General features: G+C 37.4%; 1 protein-coding gene across 8 annotated transcripts in view; it reads right to left on the reverse strand.

The window, feature by feature from the left end:
- The window catches only part of LOC106673701 (teneurin-m), a 574,800-nt gene that overhangs the window by 66,154 nt on the left and 482,820 nt on the right, over positions 1–25,826 (reverse strand). The window lies entirely within an intron of this gene.

Below are 25,826 nucleotides of genomic sequence, written 5' to 3' on the forward strand. Positions count from 1 at the left end.
CTCATGTAAGTCCTAATACACAGTTACCTAGTAGAGAAATTTTGAGGTATAGGGATAACTACGTGGGGTACACTTGCGCCCGGATGGATGGTTAGACTTTACCTGTAAAGCCCTGAAAAGAGCCAAAGCGCGGGACGCAAAGAAAGAAAGACCTCGTGGTTAAACTTTACCCAAAAGTAATGACTGGTAAGGCAGGACTTTAGAATGAAGCACTGCCTCGGGTTTTACACGACGCTCAACATTTCTGAACCATGGAGTCCTAAGCAAGAAGTGTTTATTTCTGAACTGCTGCTAGATCGAAAATAGTTTTGTTTGTAGCATAATGGAAAAAAGGAATTAGCAGCGGTACATCTGTCAAATAAAAACGCAGGTGTCCTAAGGTCAGCTCAACGAGGAGCGCGTAGAGCAAAAGGGCAAAAGCTGGCTTGATCCCGATGCTCCGTGCGCATAGGGACTGCGAAAGCACGGCCCATCGATCCTTTTGGCTTGAAGAGTTTTCAGCAAGAGGTGTCAGAAAAGTTACCACAGGGATAACTGGCTTGTGGCGGCCAAGCGTTCATAGCGACGTCGCTTGTTGATCCTTCGATGTCGGCTCTTCCTATCATTGCGAAGCAGAATTCGCCAAGCGTCGGATTGTTCACCCGCCAATTGGGATGCTGCTAGATCGAAAATAGTTTTGTTTGTAGCATAATGGAAAAAAGGAATTAGCAGTTTTACTTCGCGCTGTATTCCGATTGAAAAAGAAAAACAGTTTTTATTAATCGCCTGCGCTTTATCCATAAAGCTGTGGCCCTGGAGGGGACTTGCACTAAAAAGAAAAAAAAAATTAACGGGACAGCCGAGAAAACGGGCTGAAAATAAAACACCGTGCGTGGCTGTTTTGGAAGTCGTTAACCAGTAATTGTGATGAAAATTCAACGTAAACAAAGGGCGAGGGAGGAGAAAGTTGCGAGAGGGAGAAGTTGCTAAGATGTATCCTCGAGTACCGCAACTTGCCCCGTTTTGGGAAATTAATTAATTCTGTACTTTGGCTCCCTTTTGGCATCAGTCCTAGTGCTAACCGAGATATAGGTTTATTACGTAGTGAAAACCTATCCCCATGCAGTTACAGTCCCATATATCAAACTGGGGAATTTTCTCTATAAATTCCACGTGTTACCACTGAGAGGGTTTACCTTTTTTTACGCCCTACCCTTCGGGAAATTGTTCAATTGCAGATGTCCGTAAAAATACAGGGAAATCAATTGGTGTTTGGTCAGGCATCAGGCGATTAAAAATAAACAGCAGACCAAAAAAACCAACATGAGTTCAGAACGTCGAAAAGTAAAATTCCCGTTGTACGCATATTAAGGGCAAAGCATTTTAGGACCAAAAAATGAATTTTTTAAATTAAACTACAGCCTTTTTTTGCACAAAATAGAACTGGTTAAATGAGATTCTAAGCTTTAGAAGTGGTGGCAATAATTTTTTTCTCAACTAAAATACCGAATATCAACTGAAAAACGAATCAATTTTTACGGCATAAATTGATCGTAAATGTGAAAAATTCCAGCTCGATCGAATCCCTTGTCCAGAAAGTTCCAACTTTCGTGCTAAAATACCTTTAGCAAACCTAACCTAATAAAATGCTTCATCATATTGAAACGAAACGTTTATCGTTTAATATAAAAGGGAGGGCCAAACACTCTAGGAAGAAGTTACACAAACTATAACCTTCTCTGAGAGGTTTCGCAGAATTATGGAGGTTATAAGACCGTGTCCTTCTTGAGGGCATGTGGATATAGGATTTTTCTTCAGATTGCTTGTAATTGAATCTTCTGTCGGTGTGATAACTGGATTGTTGCGCCAAAAAAGATAAAAGTATGAATATGTCCTATATTTTGTTGCAGGTTACAAACATGTTCAATTTTTGATAAGTTCAAATTGTTCTTGGATGTTTGAATACTTCCAAAGTGGAGGAGATTGAGGGGTACATCGACTTGTGCGGTTTGGTTACAATACTGATTATGGAATATTTCCCTAGTGGAGGAAGAAGTTACACAAACTATAACCTTCTCTGAGAGGTTTCGCAGAATTATGGAGGTTATAAGACCGTGTCCTGCTTGAGGGTATGTGGATATAGGATTTTTCTTCAGATTGCTTGTAATTGAATCTTCTATCGGTGTGATAACTGGATTGTTGCGCCAAAAATATCAAAGTATGAATATGTCCTATATTTTGTTGCAGGTTACATCCACGTTCAATTTTTGATAAGCTCAAATTGTTCATGGATGTTTGAATATTTCCAAAGTGAAGGAGAGAAGGGGGACATCGACTTGCGCGGATTGGGCACAATACTGATTATGGAATATTTCCTTAGTGGAGGATCGAGAAAGGTATACGTATAGAATAGTTACAAAAACTATAACCTTCTGTGAGAGGTTTCGGAGTATTATGAAGGTTATAAAACCGTGTCCTGCTTGAGGGTTTGTGGATATAGGACTTTTTTTCAGACTGCTTGTAATTGAATCTTCTATCGGTGTGGTAACTCGATTGTTGCGTCAAAAAAGATCATAGTATGAATATGTCCTATATTTTGTTGCAGGTTACACACATGTTCATCATTTTCAACGGTTTTTTATTTTTCTATTTATAATGTTCTAGAAACGCAAAAGTCCGAAGGGAATCGAGTTTAATAATCAAGGAAAAACTAACCTTAAAATTAACCACATTTAACGTGATAATTAATGCAGCCATTAAACAACTGTAAAAAATGTGGCTATTATCTCCACAAGTCATTCCTTTCTTAATTAAGGTCGTAGGGTTGTGGTTGGACGGCATCTACTGATGAAGGCACGCTGCAGATCGCTGGCGTGTAATTATCCAGCCTACAACACTTTATTCTTACAAGAATTTTAAAAAGGAATAATCATTATTTAAATTATATTTCAATTTGTTATAACATGGGCCGAAGATTTTTTAATCTGATAATTGATACCGTCGTCTTAATAGCGTGCTGGTTTTTTTCCATATCGTTAGGCGAAAATCAGTTAGGAAAAGAAGTTTTTAGTACTTTCAAGTCAAACCGGCCGCAGAATCAATTGGCTAAACTTTAGACGAAGTCCTATCCGGCTCCACATCGGAGGAAGAGAATCTTTTCAAATCTGTCCGCATTTCCTATTCAAACTATTCCGCATACGAAAGTGAAATTCCGAGGGCTTTCTAAGCAATTTCTATTTACGAATTTTCCTTTCTCTATCTAATTGAATATCCGGTTTTATTCCATCGGTTCCCTTTTATAAATTACGTGTAAGTTAAGTACCAATGTAAAGTTTATTTTTGTCAAAAACTTTGTTAACTGAACAAAACCTACTAACCGACGGTTCGTTCCGTTGGTTTTTATTGAATTTCGATTGTTTCAGGCATAAGAGAAAAGTGCGATATTGGCTAAAAAATTCTGATTTTTTTATAGTAAGTCAAAAGATGAAGACAGCGTGAATGTGAAAAACACCACTAGAGGCTCCAATCTAGGGGATATCGAATTAGGGCTGTAAGAGGGGTGCCAGAATTGGAAATTGACATTCGGATCACGGACGTTTCAGGTGTTCTTGTTAACAACCAGGCAACCAAGAAAGGTAACGGTCGTGACACCAGTGCCTTTCCAACACATGAGATGAACAAACCAACATCAGCGGTCTCGCACGTTAGAAATCAAACCGACTTCCTCGTTAGATTACCATTTAAATTCGAATTTAATGCATGTAAAACGTTCCTTGGCTATTGTCGTATCATTAATACTTCTGAAATTGAAATTGAACAGAGGTAGCCATCAGTTCCAATAAAATTGCTTATTGTCGAGGCAACCTCTAACATTCAAGAACATCATGAGCATAACAAAATTGGTGCAAAACGTGGAAGAAATATTGCCACGTTGTACATCAAAAACAAGAACAGATGCTCAAGTCTATAGCAAGCGTGGAAGTTAAGACACAACTTAAGAAAAAAAAATGGACAACTACAATGACCTCTGGTATCACAACAGGGTTTTACCATCTACCATCTCACGTAAATTCCTATATCCACAAATCCACAGGCAAGACAGAATCATATAACTTTAACAATAATCCAAAGCCTTTCGATGAAGGTTAGTTTTTCTTATCCTATGTACCTGTCTCTATCCTCAACTAGGGAAATATTCCATACCACTAGCATGCTCAAACAAATCAAACCAGTCATATATCTTCATCCATCATGAATGAGTTAGTGACAAGGAATAGTCTGACTTATTAGTAATCTTTAAACATTCGTTGTAAATGAGAGCCTTGATACACTACTTAACTTCTTGTCCCCTATCAAACTTTTCGGGCTCTCAGAAAAGTCAAGTAAAAATTCCTAATCAAGGTACCATCTTATGACTTTCACAATACTCCAAAACTCTTCCAGAAGGTTATACTTTTTTTGAAACTAACCTATGAACCTCTCACTTACTTCTTCTTTGGAAAATATTCCACAATCATTAATATACCTAAACCGCAGAACAGTCCAGTCATATATCCTTGTATTGACCAATCCTTGGAAGTAATGCCCAAAATCTTCAAAAGACTCCCTTCAAAATATCTTATGCTCATTGATTTACATAAAATTATTCTTCCTCATAAATAGTTTCCATCCTAGTACTTTTTGACGAGGAAGGAAACAATTTTTAGGCGGGTCTGAGGAGAGTTAGTTCTATTCAAACTTAAGTAGGACTTGTTGCTTCAACCTCGCTTGAAAATTAGGTGCGGCAATGGGTTGTACAATATCTGAAGCTCGGTATCCCAAAAGAGAGCATTCTTGGTCCAATCTTATACTACTACACTATGTACACTGCTGTACCTTAACACCATTTTTACAACCTATACGGTCGATACAAATTTTATCTCCTAACTTAAATCCAACCCAAGCCAATTCTTATCTCCAGGCTATATTGAGCTCATCGTAGAATGGTGCAAAATGTAAGAAATTTGAACGAGGAGAAATACACGTAAATTTCGTTAGACTTTTGACCATCCGACCTGATCAATCGAATGAACGGACAACCAAAAACTATAACATACGCTTGGTCCACTCCTGCAGCATTTACAAAGAACGGAAATCATACATGACTGTAAAGAACGAACTAATACTATACCAAAACTTCGAAATCTTTGGATATACCGTGCCGTACCTAGCCAATGAATATCCAACTAATCAGGCAGTCCAGTCAAAAGCCTTCAGAATAATACTCCAAGCTCTTAACTACGTCTTTATTCTCTCTGTCCACAATGACCATCTTTAATGAATTGATCTTCAAGTCTCATTCCAATCTTTCAATCCAACCTAACCTCCTCAAGCCTCTACGACCTCCCACTATAAGATCAAACAATGGCTCTGACCTCTCCACGCCTTAATCTGCGATCAACAGATGCCAGCAGTTGTGATATAGATTACAAAATTGTAAAATATCAGTATAATCAAAGAAAAATATAAAGTATAGCACAAACAAAGTTGATCCAGGTTGATTTCCTTCATATTTGAATCCGAAAAAGAAGTAGACGTACAAAAAATCCGACGTGTTTTTTCTTACATTGCAGTATAGTTAAGCTGTTTTAATCAGCCTTTTAATCAGCCCTTCTCAGGGCTAGGCTCGACTAAAATTGGACTAACTGCCGACGACAACGGTCTTATTTATTATGGCGTTGTCGCTGTACATTTACGGAGGGGAAGATTTTATGGAAAGCGTTAGGATCCGAATTGTCGGCCATGTTGTTTCCGAGTGGAAACAATATTGCAATTTCATTGCAGACGCACATCTTTATGAGAAGATTATTAAATGTGAGTACGAATGTTTCAAGTTAATGAAAATTAACGGTAACCATGGTGGCCACGTCGAATTGGTCGCCGCCACACGAATCTTCAACATGCGGTTAAACATAATTCGGGATAGCAATATGCTGGCGAAATTGGGCCGATTTTTTCATTACTTTATACGGGGGATGGCTTTCTTGTCATTATGACGTGTTAGTTTTCAATGTTATTTCGAATGATAACAATCAAGTTCTAAGAGAATCGTCGAACAAACGCAAAAAGGAAAATTATATTATATGCAGAATGAAAAAAAAGACAAAGAAAGGCCCATTGTTGGGTGAGAGAAAAGGCAATATTACGATCGATGTCGAATATCTTCATGTAGAAGATATGGATGTTATGTACCCTTGGTGTCGTGCTGCATCGTTCGTTGAAGAAGTTTGTCGCCGTTGTTGCTATAAGGGTAAAATTGTTTTACCTGAACTCGATACCTATCCCGATAACTGAAAAGCTTTTTATATGGATCCAAAGAGATAAACATTTTAGGGAAAATATTCGCATTTATAATTCAAAGCTACAACAAGTTATTTGGAGATCGTGAGATGCGGTCTGGAGTGACGTAGGTTTAGAAAAACATTTTCTTTATCGTGCCAACGTTTCGATCTTTATTGAGATCATCTGTATAATACACAGAAAACAAATACTTTGAGTGAGTACAAATACTTTGATTAAGTCTACAATCTCTATCATTGTACAAATACATTTTTTCACATCTTACGTGTACTTGTATAATTTAAACAATGTTGATAAATCCCAGGCCCTGAAGATGATCTCAATAAATTTCGAAACGTTGGCACGACAAAGAAATTTTTTTTCTACAACCTACGTCACACCAGACCGCATCTCACGATTTCTAATTAATCATTAATTAACGCTGACTAAAACGACACGCTACTACAAGTCTTCTAAGTGTTAAAAACACTTCGAGTTTCGATCAAATATAAATATTGATAGAGGAACAATGATGTATCGAGCTCAGAAAGTCAAACGGAAAGTGTTTTGGAGGTTATTCAACTTATTATGAACCGTAATCCATATGTCTGAGCAATATAAAAATCTCTTCCTATGCGTAATGAGCTTGCAGCAATCATTGTCTCCAAAGAAGGAGACATAGAAAACAATGTTGACGTACGTGCTTATACAAAAATGAACATGATAGCAATTGCCAGTCTATTTCCCGCATTTGGATCCATTTCTTTTTCCTTTCCGACAGGACATAGCAAGATAGACTGTATCACGAAGCAATCTCCGATCACCAACAAAAATCTTAGCCCTGTTCAATATTACCGATACCGATTACCAATTCGTTCAAATGAATTAAATCAAATCCACTATTCTCCAAGATAGACCCAACATTTTATCACCAACGCGTATTGAATGTTAAAAGATTTTTTGAACGATGGTTTGCAACAGCAGAGGTCATATCAACCCTCGGGATGCCGGTATTTAAAAAAAAAAAGGCCGTTTGTAAGTATGTCAGTGACCTTTACCATACAGTGATGAACGCCGCGCAGTGTCAACGCCTACATCGTTGCCGCCACCGACGCCCCCCTCCCACGAAGTCATTTGTTCTATATTAACCAACTGAACATAAGCACAGGCTTAATGGATCATGTACAAAGTAGCAGGATCAATACATGGGCAAAGCTCTCATTCTTCCATCTTCGTTTCCAGGAAGTTCTCGAGCAATGCAACGGTTACCATGATGGGATGGCCATTTCCCTTAACATTGGTCGTCCTGGTTTGTTCAAAACCATGACATGCAATCCCAATTGGCCAGAAATAAAAAGATTCCTCGAGTCATTTCCCCCTAGCACATCTGCTTCAGACATTCCTACATTTGTTTGTCGTTTGTTTGGTCAAAAGCGTCTGGTGCTTTGAAAAAAATCGGAAATTGTTTTTAGAAAGGTCCGTGCTTACATATGTGCAATTGAGTTTCAAAATCGAGGATTGCCGCATATGCGTTTACGGCTGCGTCGAATGGAGAATTACTTTGTAGCGTCTGCTAGCTTTTTCGCGAAGGGATGAGAGGGCTATGAAAAAAAGAGCAGCGAAGCAGCCCGGGTGTTGGCGAGCGAAGCGCAGTGTAAGAAAAAATAAACCTTATTCTCTTTACAATTAATTAACGTTTTTAGTTGAAATGAAAAAAAGTTAATGGCACGAACGGGATTCGAACCCACGATCTTCGGCTAGATACGATGGAAAAATGGCAGAAAGGAGGGAAAACTCATATGGTGGGGTTGATATAGGAAGTTAATGTCCGAGTGGATCGAGGTCACGACAGCTCAAGTGGAAGAGCAGCGGCGTATCAAGCCGAAGATCGTGGGTTCGAATCCCGCTCGTGCCATTAACTTTTTTTCATCTCAACTAAAAACCTTAATTAATTGTCATGTATTAATTGGTCAAACGGACCACGAAATTAGTGAACTTATTCTCTTTGGGACAACAAGGCTTGGAAAATGCAGGCTTTTATCGAACCGAAAGCCCGGTGATTATTAGGCAGCAGTGGAATGTTTAATGAAAGGTGAATAGAGGCCTATATGGCTGTTGGGTAATGATTCCAGACCCAAGGAGGCTGTAGGGATATGCAGCTAGGAGGCCCTAGGGCACCAGGTTACCGTATTATCACTTCTAATAAACTATTTCATCAAAGCCTCCTGCTTTATCACATACCACGGACTTCGCCATCATTTAACATTCTCACCGACATAATAACGTTACGATTTCTAATTTAACACGTGTTTCCTTCCGAAAATTTGTAATTTTTTAGGAAGGCGATCGAACCATCAAGTCTTTTTTGAATAAGGGTTTATAATTTTATTTTATAAGTCTTTAGTCATCTCGACCTAGTAACTAACATCGGTCATATATACATTCATTCATGACAATCGAGGGAACAAACTAAAATAGACATGAAGGAATCTAATTGGTAAATTGGCAATTGAATTATACAAGTACCATTCTAGCTTTTAGAAAGATGAAACAACTTCCATTTACGTCACTCCATATTCTCGCTGAATTTAGCCTAAAAAGTCTCCACCAGGCAGATTTTTCTTGTAACGCTTAAATTATTTAGAATATACTCTAACGTCGGGAAATTTACATTTCTAGATTAGACGGGTAGGAAAAACGAAAGGCCGTTTTCTATAACAAAGCGGTTTACTCCGACTCGGCCCGAATAAAAGTGCAAACGTTTCACCACTCTGTAGGAAAGCCTTTCACGCTTTTTTAACAAAAAAAAAAATCCACAACCAATACAACAACGGTGTTAAAACGGAGTCGGGGCACAAGGGTTGTCTTAGCGTATCCTTTCAATGGGTAAAAATCCTTTTTTAACTGATCCTTTCTAAGCAACTTTTTTAATAAGGATCCATACATGAATACTTAATGACAAAATAGTTTAACTTTTATGAGTTTACGTTACGAGAGATTTTAAGCACAATTTCAGAAGGCGTTGTTTCGAATACCCTTCTACTCAAATATTTAATGATGTTGAATATTTTTGTTTATGCTATAAGTAAATATTTGCTCTGACTAATCCTTTATTTACTAGTGACCATTATTTTATTAGGTCTATCGCATATTCAATAATAAAAAAATCTTCGCGGTCTTTCCAGACATGATTGGTAGAAATGGCAATGAGCTCAACAATAACGTCTTGATTTGGGTAAAATTTTGCTTTAAAGAATTCAAATCATGACAGATTTTGAAAGAAAACAATACAAGTTAAAGTTAGCAAATATATAGAAAACCTAAGCGTAAGTAGCAAGCCAGGGGGAGTTCCATAACTGAAAGTTGTTAATTTGGTCGTTACTTCCTTGTCCGCTTGTTTTCGCTGTGTTGGCCTATCTCGTTTCACCTCCAGTACGTCCGTTTCAAATTAAAAAGGAAACAATTGAGACTTTAATCAAAATATGTGAGCAAGAAAATTAGAAGATTATAGGACAGACACTACATCAGACATGATATTGTAAATAATATAAATAAGTCTTTGAATAAACAAATATTCTCGAACAAAGGGAAAAAACCGATATAAAAAATTTACCAAAATCAGAAAACTTCGAACTTTCTGGGCAAAAATGTGCAAAAAATAACAATTATTTAGCTACAAGCACGGATAGTTAAAGTATGCGACTCACCACATAGAAAACCACAAAGAACTCACAAAAATTACAGTCCAGCTTGAATGAACTCCACGTCGGCCAAAAGGGATAAAAATGAACTAAAAAACTTTAAAATATCCCACATTCTGGCAAAAAGCAAACAAGGACAAAACGCTCAGTGTTGGCTTTTTCGCATTTTCTAATTTCACGACATTTAACATTAGTTAATCGTTTCTTTGGTTATGTACTGTTTATTCAGCTTTGTCCAGACGAATAGAACGTATAATATGAATAAAATATCGATAACTGTGGAAAATGGCAAAAACGGGCAAAACGCTCAATTTTGGCTTTTTTCGCATTTTCTTATACCAGGACATTTTACGTTTGTTAATCGTTTCTTCTTTTTATAAACTGTGTATTGAGTCCAGACCAACAGAACATATAATATGAATAAAATATCGGTAACTGTGGATAACGGCAAAACTGGTTGGCATCACCCACAAAGATAAACAATTGCACAAAATTGATCTTATGACTTCTCTTGACTTGCCACCAATTTAGGTGTTTAGGCTTATCCAAGCTTCGAAGTTAAGCGCCGAGGGCTGTTTCCAGCTAGGTCATTTCAGCCTATATCTGCAGTTTTTAAATCTAGAAAGACAAATTAATTACTCAAGTAGGGTGGTGTAGCACTCCACAAATATAATGAAGGATTATTAACCCTTATAGCAAGACGAACATTAGCAATTTGGTTAAAAGGTTAGCGGGAAATCCCGTAAGTTTAGTGATAGCGAGTTTAAATTGGCGCCAATTAAATCAGTGTTACCAATACACCATGCATATGCAGAAGCAGAGCAAGAACAACACTACACCCGCCCTAAACTTATGGGATTATCTAAGTTTAGCAAATTTGCTAGATTTGGTCTTGCTCTGAGGCAACGTTGGGCAAGAAGAAGGGTACCCACTGGGCCCTCTCCACAACACATTTACGCTAATAAATACATTTATCTCAATATAAACAAAGAAGACAGTACACAGGACAGAATTTCCTCCCCAAGAACCGAGCGTAGTCCCGAAAACCAATAGAGGCCAAAAAGAAATCATCAAACGTTTTGGTCTGCCTATGCTCTTTGCCTTCAGTGTTGATGATGACGATATGCCATAAAGAGTGAACATGGACAGACATGATCTGATAAAATACAAGGTTCAACCCAGACTATTAATCGTTTTGAAGGGAGTTATTGCATTTTAAGTTTGGATAGCAAGGTAAACAACAGATTAAATAACTATTTTACATCAAGCGACCCATCAAAATTATCTGGATTCCCAGGAGTAAGCATTTTTCCTCACCTTGCGTAAAACCGTGACATTGTACAATGTGATTATGTCTTCTGTCAATTGGTCATTTGTTTTAAAATAGGTTTCGATCGTCTCAAAACCAAATGTAACGGCGTCAGATAAAAGCTACTTTTGATTTTGTAGACTATGGGCAGACCTATCTAATATGTTCGTAGACGAAAACAGTTTATTTTGGTATATATCGATAAAATAGGACAGGAAGAGATCTCGTATTATACTCATATTCAATCAGATAGGTCATATCGGATGTCAAATCAGGTACTTTTATTGATATATATATATAATAATATAATATGGAAGGAACGAAATTCAAGAAATTCTTAAACGCGATATATTTTTATTCAGCTATTTTTTTAGAAATTATTCAAACTAGAAAATTTACCTCGGTGGGAATGAATTTTCAGGTTACGACAATGGAACCGTAGCTCGTACATTATTCCAATGTCGGCATGTTCAACACTACATACTTTTCCGTTTGGCGTTTCGGGAAAGTAAAATATACCCAAGTAAAAGCCCAACGACCCGATGAAAATAAATTACCGCCTTTCACCGCGATGACAAGTAATTAACAAAATTCAAAAAGCTATCCATCTGCTCGAGAAGGGATGGTGATCTAAATTTATCGCTCCCTAGATAAGAGAAGCCCCATAAAAATGAGTTAATATCGGGCCGAAGGGGTCCCTTGATAAAGCATCAATCCTTCGCTCGGGTTATTTAAAACAAGGAGGGCTTGCAAACCCACTATATAAAAATATAGAAGACCCTCCCCCCCTTTGTATCGTCATTCTTTGGAGAGTAGACTGTAATAATACTGCTTGGAATGGCCAACCTTCCGAACCAATTTTCTAAAGAAATTTCTCCCTTACCCTAACTTTTCCAACGGACGTGGTCAGGTCTCAGCCCTTATTGTCATTTTTCCGTATTACATTCTTTCCCTCGCCATTTGTCCAAACAGCTTTCACTACATTACACACGTCATTTCAGCAGTGCTGACAATAACTGACGATTTAAGAATCTCACTTACGGAATTTCTAAATTATTTTTATTTACATAAAGGCCCTTGAGAAAAGTTTCATTTGTTCAAAAGGGTGATTACATATGTTATGAGGGTCGTATACACCTTTTGTTATACTTATCAGCTGAATGTTCGGGGTTGAAACCCCTCGCTTGCTCGATCTCCCTCCTCCAGTATTATACGCAACATTAATTTTAAACTCACAGAACTATAATTTTACAATATTTCAAACAGAAATAATTCCGCGAAAACACAACATCACACATATATACAGACAGATCGATCACCGCAGTAGACATCCGCGTACTGACATTCACCTGACTGAAAAAAAAACCAGTCTTACATATTTTTGTAAATCAGAATCAGAAAGTTCGTAAAAGCTGAATAAAAACATTCTTCATTAAGCACCATCAGCATCATTTGGGGAGAAAGACCTAAGACTGAAGAAGAGAAGCCGAAACGCGTCTGACAGATCAACTCAGCGAGGGTAGCAGACCAAAATGATCATTAACTACCAAACTACAGATTCATCACCATTACCACCCAAGATCAATCTTTCTACCTTACTGGCTTCACGTAAATCAAGCGAACGTGCTGAAAATGGCGAGAAGGCGTAATGCACCCGAATGACCAGCACAGCGAGGATTTTATAAAGGGCTAAGTTTTAGAGTCTCAGCTAGACGATTGGGGATGGGATCAGTTCGTTGAAAAGGAATGTTCACCTCGTTGTGCACAGTTAGTTTGGTGACTTAGTAAGGAGCTATGACAATTTGTGTCAATTTGATTGGAACGATTGGACGTGGTGGATATTGGATGGCTTGGCGTATCAGTTACACACTGTCCAAAGGGGTCGGACTTTAGTTGACTTTGAGAAGGTCAAAAAGATTTCAACCCTAAAAGTGTTCATAGCTGACCAAGTCTTCTGTTAACGGTCAAAGGAGATTCAAGGCCATAGTCGTTTAAGACTTCTTCGTTTGGGAAAGTGTAGAGAGGTCAAAGGCAGTTGGGTTAAAATGTTTCATAAATGGTGGGAAAAATGAAGTTAGCAACTTAGTAAGGATCTTTCACGATTTGCTCGTCTTCTGATTGGAAACATTGGATCAGGCGGATATTGGGTGTCTTGGCAGAACCCCCAAAAATGCTCCAATAAGTAATATAGAGCTTTGACAGTTTTCCGAGGGACTTTTGATTGGAAGGATTGGAGTCGCGAGATATTCGATGGTCACAGTTGAACTCAGTATGTACAAACTGGTCAGACTAACGTTATGTATTCAGTTAGTTGAGTTTTGACGGTCAAAACGCCTTTCAATCATAAAAGTCTTTGTAGTAGTTGCAGATGTTCAAATCTTCTGTTAAGTGGTCTCTTAAGTCTTGTGTGAGGATTGAACGTTTGATATCCCTGTATAATCCGAAGTAATTAAATTGAGTGGACGTCGGTAGCTCTTGTTTATGTAAAGTGGATGGACTGTTTTTCAATGCAAACGTACACTATGATGATAAACGCAACGTTAGATGTGGGAGATTGATTGGATTGGATTCGGGTGTAAAAACCATTGTGGGACGCCGGTATTCGGCTAATATCTGAGTACTCGTTGCCACACCTCCCTCTGTAGCAGCTATCAGTTGAGTAGGATTTTAGGTTAATGTGACAAACAGTGAGTAGGAAATGTTTAAGCTTTTAAATTACGGTTAGTCTACAGAATTGAGAACAAGAGTATACATAGTTTATAGTGTGGGGCCAAGTGTGCTCCCTTGTGGGACGCCAGTTGATATTCATCTGATATCTTATCGTTGCCGCATATGTGAAGAAGTGATCAGGTACAATAAATATGATTCCAGGAAAGTAATGATTAGTATGACAAGTAGGCATCATTTAAGGTTATACAGATTGTCTCAACCTTTTGCATCAGTCTTTGTAAATTTCAAGGTTGAGGTCAGAGGTCGTTTGGTTAGGTGTTGGTAGGCAAAATTGAAATTATATTCCTCGTAGAGTATTCAGATGTCCTGCTAAGTCAGCAATATAGATGATAAACAAAATTGGACCAATTATGTTCCCTTGTGGGACGCCGTATTGGGATAATATCTGAGTATTCGTTGCCAAATTTCAATCCAAACCATCGGTCAGTTATTACCAAGATATATAAGGAGTGGGTTGTAAGCATTTAAGTTTAAAGAAGATGGTTGTGTACCATACCATATAAATCATGGAAAACGGCCGTTAAAAAGTTAACACATGTAGTAAAATAGCGCCCAATGATTCTGGAAAATCTGATGCTTTTTATCAGGAGATGGTAATTATGTAGCTGCTGATGAGAGATCGAACTCCATAGGTAAAGAAAACGGAACAAATCAAACATTGTGTGTCAAGGTGGAAGGGAAAATTGTCTAAAATTTGATAAAAAAAACGGCCTGTAAAGCTAACCAGACGGAAACGAGGAGATTTAATGGGTCGTTCCCTTTGATGAGAATCAATTTAAGTGGAACTCTGAAAGGTGAAGTAGAGTGTCGATAAAGTTGGAGTGAACCCTGATTGAATGTTTGCCTGACGTGACTTAAAGTCATAAATCCAAGTCGAAGCAGTGAACGTCCTGGTAACAGTTTTTATTCGAGGCCGACTGAATCTACAAGATGTAATTAGATGAATGGACATACGCCTTGTGTCCACACGCGACCCTTCTTTGCTCAATACAGCCTAATCAAACGCGCTATCTTAATGACTACTTTTCCTCCGAACAATCGTTTTAAATGCATCTGCGTTCCAATCACATTTAGTCGAACTTCATTACAACAACAAAGACTTGTAAGTTGAAATTAATTAAATTTTTTTAAATATCCCTTGATTGTGCCGTTGTCGGGAGATCGCCCGATTGTCTAAAGGAAGACGGCCGCACAATGCGAAACACGAATCAGTTACTTCTCCCTTCACTCCTCCGGAAAGGCATGTGTTTATCGAATGTCACGTTACGTTCAAAAACGATAAGAAACTTGCATGTTCGATGTACAACTTTACTTAAAGTTCGGCAGATAAGTTTAATAATTAATTAATTAAAAATTACTTTAGTGAATATTTAATGCATCACAGCTGGACGATAACGGAATATATATAATATAAACGCGGTGTTTATTTGTCGGTGCGATTGTTTTGTCACTTTGGCATCTCGTGTCGGACCGGTTGAACGCCATATGTCTAAATCTCTGCGTATTTAGGTTATGTGTATTTCTGCATGTTAGCGATAACATTGACAAGTTGAGCTACTAACGCGAGCCTGTGGCACGTTGGAAAATAGAACCGAACAGGCCAGAGGGTTGACGATCGAAAGCGTTGTCACGTGTCGCATTGTATATACATATACATATACGTATGCATATCATTCAATTACTCACCAGTTTTAAAAGCGCTAATCGAAAAGTTTGCCATGACTGACCATATACAGGGATAAAAACTGTATGGTTAATAAAAAAAGGAATATTATTAAAGACAATAAAAGGTACTACGGTGGCCGAGTGGTTAGGCCGACCAACTCGTATTTGCCACACGGCCCTGGGTTAACATCCCGGTATAGCCCATAGAATTTTAACTGTCGGATAATAATACGGGAAATGTACTGTGAAGTTGTTTCAGCTCTCGTTCATGTGTCAGTAATTACTTTACTTATGGGACTGCGTTGGCCGAGTGGTGAGGTCGTCCAACTAGTATTTTTCTCGATAGAGGTCCTAGGTTCAAAAAGCATCATAGCCGTAGAATTTTATTTGTGAAAAATATGAACTAAGTTAAGTAAAGTAGTTTGATCTCTCATTCAAGGCACACAAAGTGTAGTTGTCATCCTGTATCACTGGAATTCCTCAAGTTTTGAGACCTAGTTGACTAAGTGAAAAAAAACATCAGGTACTCACGATAAGCTGCACGGCTCATAAAATATTAAAAAATCAAAGCTTTGTGACCGGGTTAGCCGAGTGGTTAGGCTGTCCGATTCGTTTTGTCACCTTAGGGGTCCTGGGTTCCAATCCTGGCATAGCCCATGGAATTTTAATGAAGAATAACATGAAAAAAAGAATGTAAAGTGATTTGACACCACACAAAAGCTAAAGGTTAATTGGACGTTAAACATCCTGTGTGACGGATCTTATTTTACATTTACGATCGAGGTGGCCGAGTTGTTAGGTCACCCGACTCGTATTTGACACCCTAGCCGTCCTGGGTTCGAATCCCATTGTAGCACAATAAATTTTAATTGTAAATGTAATATGAAGAAAGTGCTGCAAAGTAGTCCTGAATGAACTGTTCAATAAAATAAAGATTGTACAATAATATTGAAAAAAATCAAAAGCTGGAGACCATGGTGGCAGAGAGGCTAGGTCGGATAGACTCATATTGGCCAAGGTAACGGTCTTATATTCGAATCCCAGCACATCTCTTGGAATTTAAGTCTGAATAATATGAACAAGTTATGTAAAGTGGTTTCACACCACGTCAGCGACACCCAAAGGGTTGATGTACGTCAAACCATCATGACCGGAATTTCTTTTGTTTTGAGAACGCGGTGGCCGACTAGTCAGGTTGTCAAACTCTTTTCACCTAGCTAGAGGTCCCCTGGGTTCGAATCCCTGTATAGCCTATGTAATTGTAATTGGGGACCCTACATGAACAAAGTGTTGTAAAGTAGTTTGACCACTCCTGTCCCCCAAACCAATCATACTAGTCATCACTATTCACACTATAAAATAGAAAAAGGAAAATTAAGTAAAATAATTTCCTGTTGTACAGGGTTTTATTCGTTGAATCAAATGAGTGTAGTGGTTATACAATTTATTTTGTAAAACCTGCTTTGAAATTTTATCTATTCTAGAAATATAAGAAATAGAATGCAGGGTCTACTGAAAATTATTTAATTATGACAAAATGGAAATAATATTTCAAAAAAATTAATTTATATGTTGAACAGTAAACGTAAAGAAGAAAAATTCGTTTTGTTAACAGGTACGATTTATATAATAATATAATTTTTTAAATAGATTTGATGTGAAATGGTAAACCAGGATATTTTCTTAATTTGCAAAAGCATCGGAGGGTATTAAAATAATTACCCCTTTCGACCTCTTAACCCCTGCATCCTTTTTCCCCTTTTCACTCTTATTTTCCTAACGTTCCTTAATCAATTTAAATAAAACAAAATTAAAGCCTAGTTTTATGTTAACAATAGCTAATAAATTATTGAGGAACGTTGCACATTACGGCATTATTATAGAAGTGGTTTTTTTTTGTGATTCTGACTGTGCAAATACATTGACAAGCAAAAAATTCCACCCACTTATAATATAACTTGATTTGTATATATTTTATACATTAATCAAAGTTTCAGGTTTTTTAACGTTTAATAATTGAGTCTTTGTCTAAAAAAGTAAAAAATGTAATTGCTAAGGAAAATAATAATAATAATAATAATAATAATAATAATAAAAAAAAAACAGACAGATAAAAATTGTTTTAATTAGATGTTTAATTAAAATTTCAATATCGCGTATTTCCTCCTCTTGCCTTAATTACATCTCGAAGACCCCTCGGCATTCTTTCTACCAGTAGGGAAATGTCTCTTTGCTGGAGGTTAGCCCATTCTTCACGAAGAGTCCTTTCTTGGATCTTGGAGTGTATCAAGAAGTGATGACCGTGCTGTTATTCGTCTGTTGAGGTTGTCCCTTAAATGTTCGAGCGGTTGAAGTCTGGAGAACGGGCTGGCCAGGCTAAGTTCCTGTTGTTATGCTGTTGAAGATACGTTTGTACTATGCGAGCGACATGCGGACGGGCATTATCGTGCATTAGAACAGGATTGTAGCTGATTTCATCGAGGATAGGCAACGCATGATGTCCCAAAATTTCATCTACACAACGAGTGGCCGCCCAAAACCATCCACGAGCAACAACCACCTCTGTGCGACTCTCCATTGAAATTATCGCCCATCCCATCACTGAACTACGTTGAAAAGGTCGGCACTGGGAAAAATTAAAGGCTTCGTACCTTTCATTTCGCCTCCTCCACACTCTTTCACGCACATCTGGAGATCGTAAAGCAAATCTACACTTATCACAAAAAGTACATAAGACCTATCGTTCAAAGACCAATGGCTGTGTTCTCGGGCAACATAGATCCATACCACTCCGTGAGTTCTGGTCAATTTTGGTCCTCTTACGGGTCGAAAAGCCATCATTCCATACTGATTTAATCTTCTTCGAGCAGTGCGTTCGGAAATTTGCACACCCCACACTTCATGGAAGTGATGAATGGTTTGAACAACAGTAAGGTGCCGGATTTGCAAAATTCTCAAAGTCAAAAACTGTCATCCTGTGGTTCTGCTACCCAAGGGCGTCCAGAACCGGGCCTTCTATGGTAGGACGTTTCTCGAAAACGTCTAACGGTGTCCCGCAGGGTTTCGTAGGGAACTCCGATGGAAATAGCCGCATACCTGATCCATCAACACCATAAGTGCCACACCACGCACAAAATCCTCAGCACTAAATGGCATTTTTAAGTTCAAAAATTAAGAAAACAAAGATGAAAACTAAACAACGCACTGTTTCAGAATCCAAATGAGACTAAATAAACAATTCAAATTCCGTAAAAAGTAAACATTGAAAAATCCTTTATCCTTGCATTGGATTAAGGATTAAGTTTGTTTACTTCTAATTGATATTCCGAATTTAAAACATAGCATAAACAAATATTTATTGGCAAAAACGAGACAAATTAAGGGCAGAATTTTCTTTTACCGAGAAAATGAAAAAAAAAAATTCAATTTGGTGGACTTTTTTGCATGTTAGTATATTTTTTTATTATTATTTATTACTACCTGTATTAGTAAAATATACATCTCGTAATTTGAGGTTATTTACATATTTAGATTTATACGCTGCATATCGTGTCTTGAGGGGAGTCGCCAACCATTGTTGGTCTCTCTGTTTCGTGCAAGTTTAGTCCTTGATGACGAGGTCCCGAGGCCATCTCCGCTTTAATCGGCGGAAAGGATTGTAGGGATGGGTTATGTTGGACATGGATTGGGATAGTGGGTTGGGATGAGTGGAGAGTTTGTCGTGGAACTGGGTGAATTTGAACGGGATTTGTTTATTTACAACGGGTATTTTGAGGTCATTGTGGAGGGTGGCGTTGAAGATATAATAAGGAGTTAACTATAATTCTAATGACTTTGGGTTGGAAGGATTGAATTCGTTGGATGTTGGTAGGTTTAGCAGTACCACACAGTTCTAGTCCGTATGACCAAATCGGTTTCAGTAGTGTTCTGTACAGTGTTTTTGTTTTTTGTCGACAGATTACATTTGCGTCTAAGTAGTTTATAGTAGTCCGAATCGTCGATTCACTTCCTGTCTTTTTATTTGGATGTGTTGTTTCCACGTCAGTCGTGAGTCAGGATACAGCCAAAGGCATCGTACGCAGTCAGCTTTGGAAATAGGGATGTTGTTGAGGTGTATTGTGCGAGGAATTTTGCTTCGGATGGCAAATGTAATATGTTAGTGTATTAACAATAAAAATAATACGGACGTATACTCAGGATTAACCGGACGTGCATCATTTAAAAACGAAAGATGTACGATAAGAGCCTTTATGTTGCATATCTAATTTCGATAAAGCGGTTTAACTGCGGACGAGAGATTTTATAATTAGTCGGGTTAAGAATGGCGCTGAGGGGATTTGGATCTGGCGAAACGAACAATGACATTGATAAGCCTTTGCGAATGCTCTTCCCCCTCAAGATTAATATCCTCTTCCCCTGAGTCTAATAATGAATGATTAATTCTTGTAAGCGGATTACCGGGTGGTTCGGGGGCGGTGATGGTGAACGCGGATCTGGAGGAGCGACGTGTGCCACCCGCCGCCGAGCAGAGCCCCTCAGGTGACACATTTTCGGAGGCGGCATCCGTAAATCGGGGGTGGCCGACGCTTAAAAAATCTGCCGTGTGCTAACGGTGGACTAAAGTGGTTTGAGGGAGGTATCGACCCGAGGGAAGACGGAATCCGACGAACCGGGCCGACCTCCGCCGATCAATACGCCCCTCAGCTGTGGACCGAATCAAAACTCAAAAACCACACGGAAAACGTGGAATTTTGGGGGAAAGGGACATGACTCGGAGCCCACCCTCGGACAATGTTGGACGTTTGACGTGATGGCGTTTGGGGCGTACCGTTCCAAACCACTCCTACACACCAAACACAACAACGACCACCAACCTGCTTCACTTCTACATCAGTGAAATGCGCGCCGACCATTGTTTGTATCACAGAACAAAAAAAAAAAAATCAAAAATTGCCCTCTACACAAAACACACAACATGTCCCTAAATACCTTGAAAACATGCAAAGCATTAAACTACAAGCTCCTAGTTATATCTGTTTTCCCATACTTTCTACATTTGAAAATAGTTTTTAAAAGCAAACAGTTCAGTTTTATTTTATTTTTATTAAACTAGAACCTCGTTTAAACAAAATAAATCAAGTCCCACGAGAAACCCGACTTTAAAAGTGGTTCAAATAATTTTTAATAAAATTATAATAAAGTTGTGTATCTTGCCTTAATGGACAAAACCTTTTCTTAATTCTGTGTCAAAAATCCTTTTTTTATTCTTTTCTGAGAAACGCAGCACATGTTTTTTTGTTGTTGTTTGTCTTTCCACGATTTGGATAAGTTTTGGAAGTTGGGACGTCCAGAACTTGGAAAAACAAACAAGAACTATTTGCAATATTCCACATAATCAAATACCTCAAAGAAGATATAAAAACTGCCTTTAAATGTAAGAACTGCAAAATCTCCATCTGTTTTCAAAATGCTTCCGTTTAATATAGTTAATCGTAATTTTTTAAGGCGTAAATTGGCCTGCAACAGGAAACATCCGATCTAGATCGGAAAATATAGCTTTTTCTGGGGGGAAAAACAACAACAAACGAACAGCTTTTTTACAAAAATACTTCATTAATCATACATTTACCCTATTCGTTTTTAATTTTGTTGAGTGATAGTAACCAAACAATTTTATTTAACAATTTAAAAAGAAAATACCTAGTAGCAGAGAAATATTTTTTGTTGTAAAATAAAAGGGCTGTAAAATGTCGTCAGAAATTTACACTTATGTCAAAAATTAGGGAATCAATATTCTTAAAAATTCTTAGCTACAAATTCCTACTTACGAAGAGAAATTAATCAAAAAAGGATGGGTTATAACAAACCAAATAAATCTAACAAAACGAAATATGGCACCTTTTTTTGCCTGTCTTTGTACAACAAAATGACTGAAAAATTATGTAAATAGCGTAAAATTATAGAGTTTGATACTTAGCCTGAAAAATAATGTGATATTGCTACAGAATTAGACCGGTCCTGTAAGATTCTGAATTTAAAAAAGGAGAATGAAATAGATTAAACGACATTTGAAAAATCGCAAAAAGGAGGGAAAATTCAAAAGGTTGGGTTGAGATGGGAAGTTAGTGGCCGAGTGGATGGAAGTCACGATAGCTCTAGTGGTAGAGTAGCGGCGAATTTAGCCGTCGTGGGTTCGAATCCCGCTCGTGACGGTGACTTTTTTATCTCAACTAAAAACCCTAATTAATTGAAAGATTTAAAAAAGGGTTGAAATAATTTTTTAAAAGTTCTAAATCAAGTGTTCTGGTTACTGAACTTATTCGGCATGCCTGACTCTCTCTCAAGACTCTTGTCTTTTATGTTGATTCTGTGGCAAAAACTACCTTATAAAATTATTATATCGTCTACCACCGCCCTACTGCAAGGAGAATCGGTGTGTGTAAGACATTTTTGTGAGGTAAATGGGCCAACAAAAGAAAAAATTCGGGTTCGATCAGAAAAGTTGTGCTTGAGCATCTTTCTGTACACTTATCTTCATAAATCTTGATCATATTAAAAAGATTTTTCTCTTCAATTTTTAGAAATATAACTGCAATCGTAGGTGACGTACAAAAACCGACATGGAAGCGAGTAAATTTTGTTGTATAACAAACCAGGTGTTGTTTTGTCTCAAATTTAGATAATTTTCATAAATTAACAATTCACCATTTTTACAAAAAAAATCTTATTACAAATTCGAAATAAGAAAAAAAATATCGGTTTTTGATAATCGTCACAGAGAAAATGGTACCAAAAATGGCGTGATCAACCTATCTTTGAACAAGCCTTACCAAAATTGACAAAATACGGTAACAAAGTTTATCCTTTACCATAAACTACTTTCGGCAAAGAAATGCGTATAAAAATGAAAACCCATCCAGTAGAAATGGAATGTTAAAACAAATAAACGTATGAAAAAACAGCCAATCGTCCGAAAAACGTTCGCTACCCTCTTCAAATTAAAACAGATAGGTCCTATTTTTTGCTGGATCAATTATGAAATAAAATAGATAAAATGAAACATAATACAGAAAATGTTGAGGCTATTCTTAGCTTGCTAAATTATAGGTGAAACTTTTTCCCCAAATGTGTGGTGACTAGTATGGACACGTTCAACACGACACGAAAGAATGGTACAATTACACAGAAGACAAACACTTTGAGCCCTGAAGATGATCTCAATAAAGATCGAAACGTTGGCACGACAAAGAAAAAGTTTTTCTGAAACCTACATCATACAAGACCGCATCTCACGATTTATGAATAATTATTTTTTCCCCAAATATATTACCTAACTTCTTTTATGCGTAAAACTAGATTTTATTTGGTGAACATCGCGATTTGTATGGTTGAAATTGGTCGGAAAATTAGTGGAGATATTCTTGTTTAAAAATTTTCCATGAGAATAAGACAAAACGAATTTTTCTTTTTGACAAACCTGAGATTCTTCATTTATTTATTAATTACGATTTGATTTCATACGTGTTTTTTTTCATATTGAATTACATTTAGAAAGAAAAGCCCGGCTTTAAAAGTGCTAGAAATAATTTTTAAGTATTATATTGTATTTTCGCTTGCAACTTAAGGCTTTCCATTAAGGTGTTCTTTCTCGTTTTTTATGAATTTTTTTGTCAAAAAACTACTGTCTCGGGTAAAGCACCGTCTATAACCTGCAAAAGGAAACAGCGTTTATTAACGTTTTTATTGCTTAAATTGTTTGGAAACTTTAAAAATCGATCGGAAAATCCCTTCTCCTTAAATGTTATCCATTTTCATTGTTCGGTACACTTTTCTCCGAAACCATTTATCAAGTCGAAAAATTCTTTATTAATTTTGTAGAGCAACAATAGGCAAACAATCGTAACCAGCAATTATTAAAATACACACGGATTTTTCGTCAATCGAACTGAACTAGGAAATAAGAAAAGTACAATAAACCACAAGGCTAGAGTGCGTGGGGAATACAAACCCCCCCATTCTTTCTTATCATCATCATCCATTCCTCAACTTCATAAACGACGTGACACCAGCCAATCTCCAGGTAGTCTACCACCATTAAAATGTCTAAATTTACTTTGTTAATTGATATAACAAGCTTTTATATTATTTTTGTTTTCTGAGTAAGCGAACCTCTTATGGATAATTTTGTCGTTTTTCGATCGCCTATCATCGCTGCCTAGATCGGTGTCGTTTCTCCATTTTACCTCTTGTTTTAATATAATTTCGTACTAATTATGTATCTTGGAACTAACGAAAGACTTAAAAAACAGAGGACTTCTAAAAGAAATCTCGTCAATCTTGTTAGCTAGGTTGTTAAACTTAATGTCGCTAAGATAAAAAAAAAAAAAAAAAAAAAAAAAAAAAAAAAAAAAAAAATGTTTGATTCGTTTAATCAGAACTTCTTCCCGGCAACAAAGAACTTATATGGCCGTGAGAATGAAAGAAAATTGGTTGGCACCTTCTTATAAAACCTCGAATCCTACCGGGATCGGATGAAATAAAAAGTCAACCTCTGCCGAATTAACTTAATACATAAAACCTCCGAGGTACTTAAGCGGTCAACGACTCGATTAAAATGCAATCCAATAATACGAATTTTCATAGGGAAAAAATTATCTAACTAAGAAATTGTGTGTGAACATAAATATCGAGCAGTATGCACGAATTGATAAATCCTTGAAAACTTGAAATTGAGTTAATGTACGTTCAACGTCCAATTAATCCTGGCATGAAGCGCCGGTCAAAAACCATTTCGGTTTATACTCAATTGAACAGGGTTAACTGGAAAATTATTTAAAATGGATTTATAGCTGTTTGCTGACGTTGGAAATACGAGAATATAGTAAAATGCGATTCCTCTCTGCTCGATAGATACGCAAATTGGCCGAATTACTTGAAAGCTTGAAGAATTAACTGAGGAAGGATTTTTTCGGCGATAAATTATAGGACACGTGTATGACGGTTCCTTCCAAGGCCCCTAGGAACCGAGAAAAAGAGACAAAAATAGTTTATGTAATTTAATTATTTATTTAAAAATATTGGTTTCTGTCTTTGTTCCGTATGTATTTCAAGGTTATATAGGATAATAAAATAATATATAGGTTCGTACCAATCGAGATCAAATATACTCTGATAGGCAAAACATTCCACCCAACTGATTTTTTTTCATTTTCTCGATAAAATAAAAATTCTGCCCTTAATTTGCCTTATTGTTTTTATCAATAAATATTTGTTTATGTTACGTTTAACTTGGGAATAGTAATTAAACGTAAACACAATTAATCTTTAATCCAAAACAAGGATAAAGGATTTTTCAATGTTTACTTTTTACGGAATTTGAAAATGTTTGTTCAGTCCCATTTGAGTTCTAAGCAATAAACTGTTTAGTTTTCATATCAGTTTTCTTAACTTTAATTTTTAAAGTTAAAAATGCGACTTAATACTGAGAATGTTGCGCGTGGTGTGGCACTTATGTTGTTTGATGGACGTTCCGTCAGGTATGCGGCTGTCGCCATCGGAGTTACCTACGAAACCATGCGGGACACCGTTAGACGTTTTCGAGAAATTAGGTCCTACCATAGAAGGCCCGGTTATAGACGCCCTTGGGTAGCAGAACCACAGAATGACCGTTTTTTGACTTTGAGAATTTTGCAAATCTGGCACCTTTGTTGTTCGAACCATTCCTCACATCCAGGAATAGTGGGAACCACCAAATTTCCGAACGCACTGCTCGAAGACGATTAAATCCGTATGGACTTATAGTTGTCCAGCTCGCAGTTGCCCGAGAACACAGCCATTGGTCTTTGCACGATTGATCTGCTGTACTTTTTACAGATGAGTGTAGATGCGTTCCCTATCCTCGATGAACTCAGCGACAATCCTGTTCTCATGCACGATCCCCCCGTCCAAATGTCCCGCCTTCAAAAACCTTCAACAGCGTAACATCAGGGTCTTAGCCTGCCCAGCCCGTTCTCCAGACTTGAACCCCATCGAACATTTATGCGATAACCTCAAAAGACGAATAAGTGCACATCCTTCATTTTCTGATACGCTCCACGATCTTGAAATGACTCTTCGTGAAGGCT

The sequence above is a fragment of the Cimex lectularius genome, unplaced genomic scaffold (genome assembly GCF_000648675.2).
Source record: "Cimex lectularius strain Harlan isolate CLEC.00 unplaced genomic scaffold, Clec_2.1 scaffold4, whole genome shotgun sequence".
Classification (NCBI taxonomy): domain Eukaryota; kingdom Metazoa; phylum Arthropoda; class Insecta; order Hemiptera; family Cimicidae; genus Cimex; species Cimex lectularius.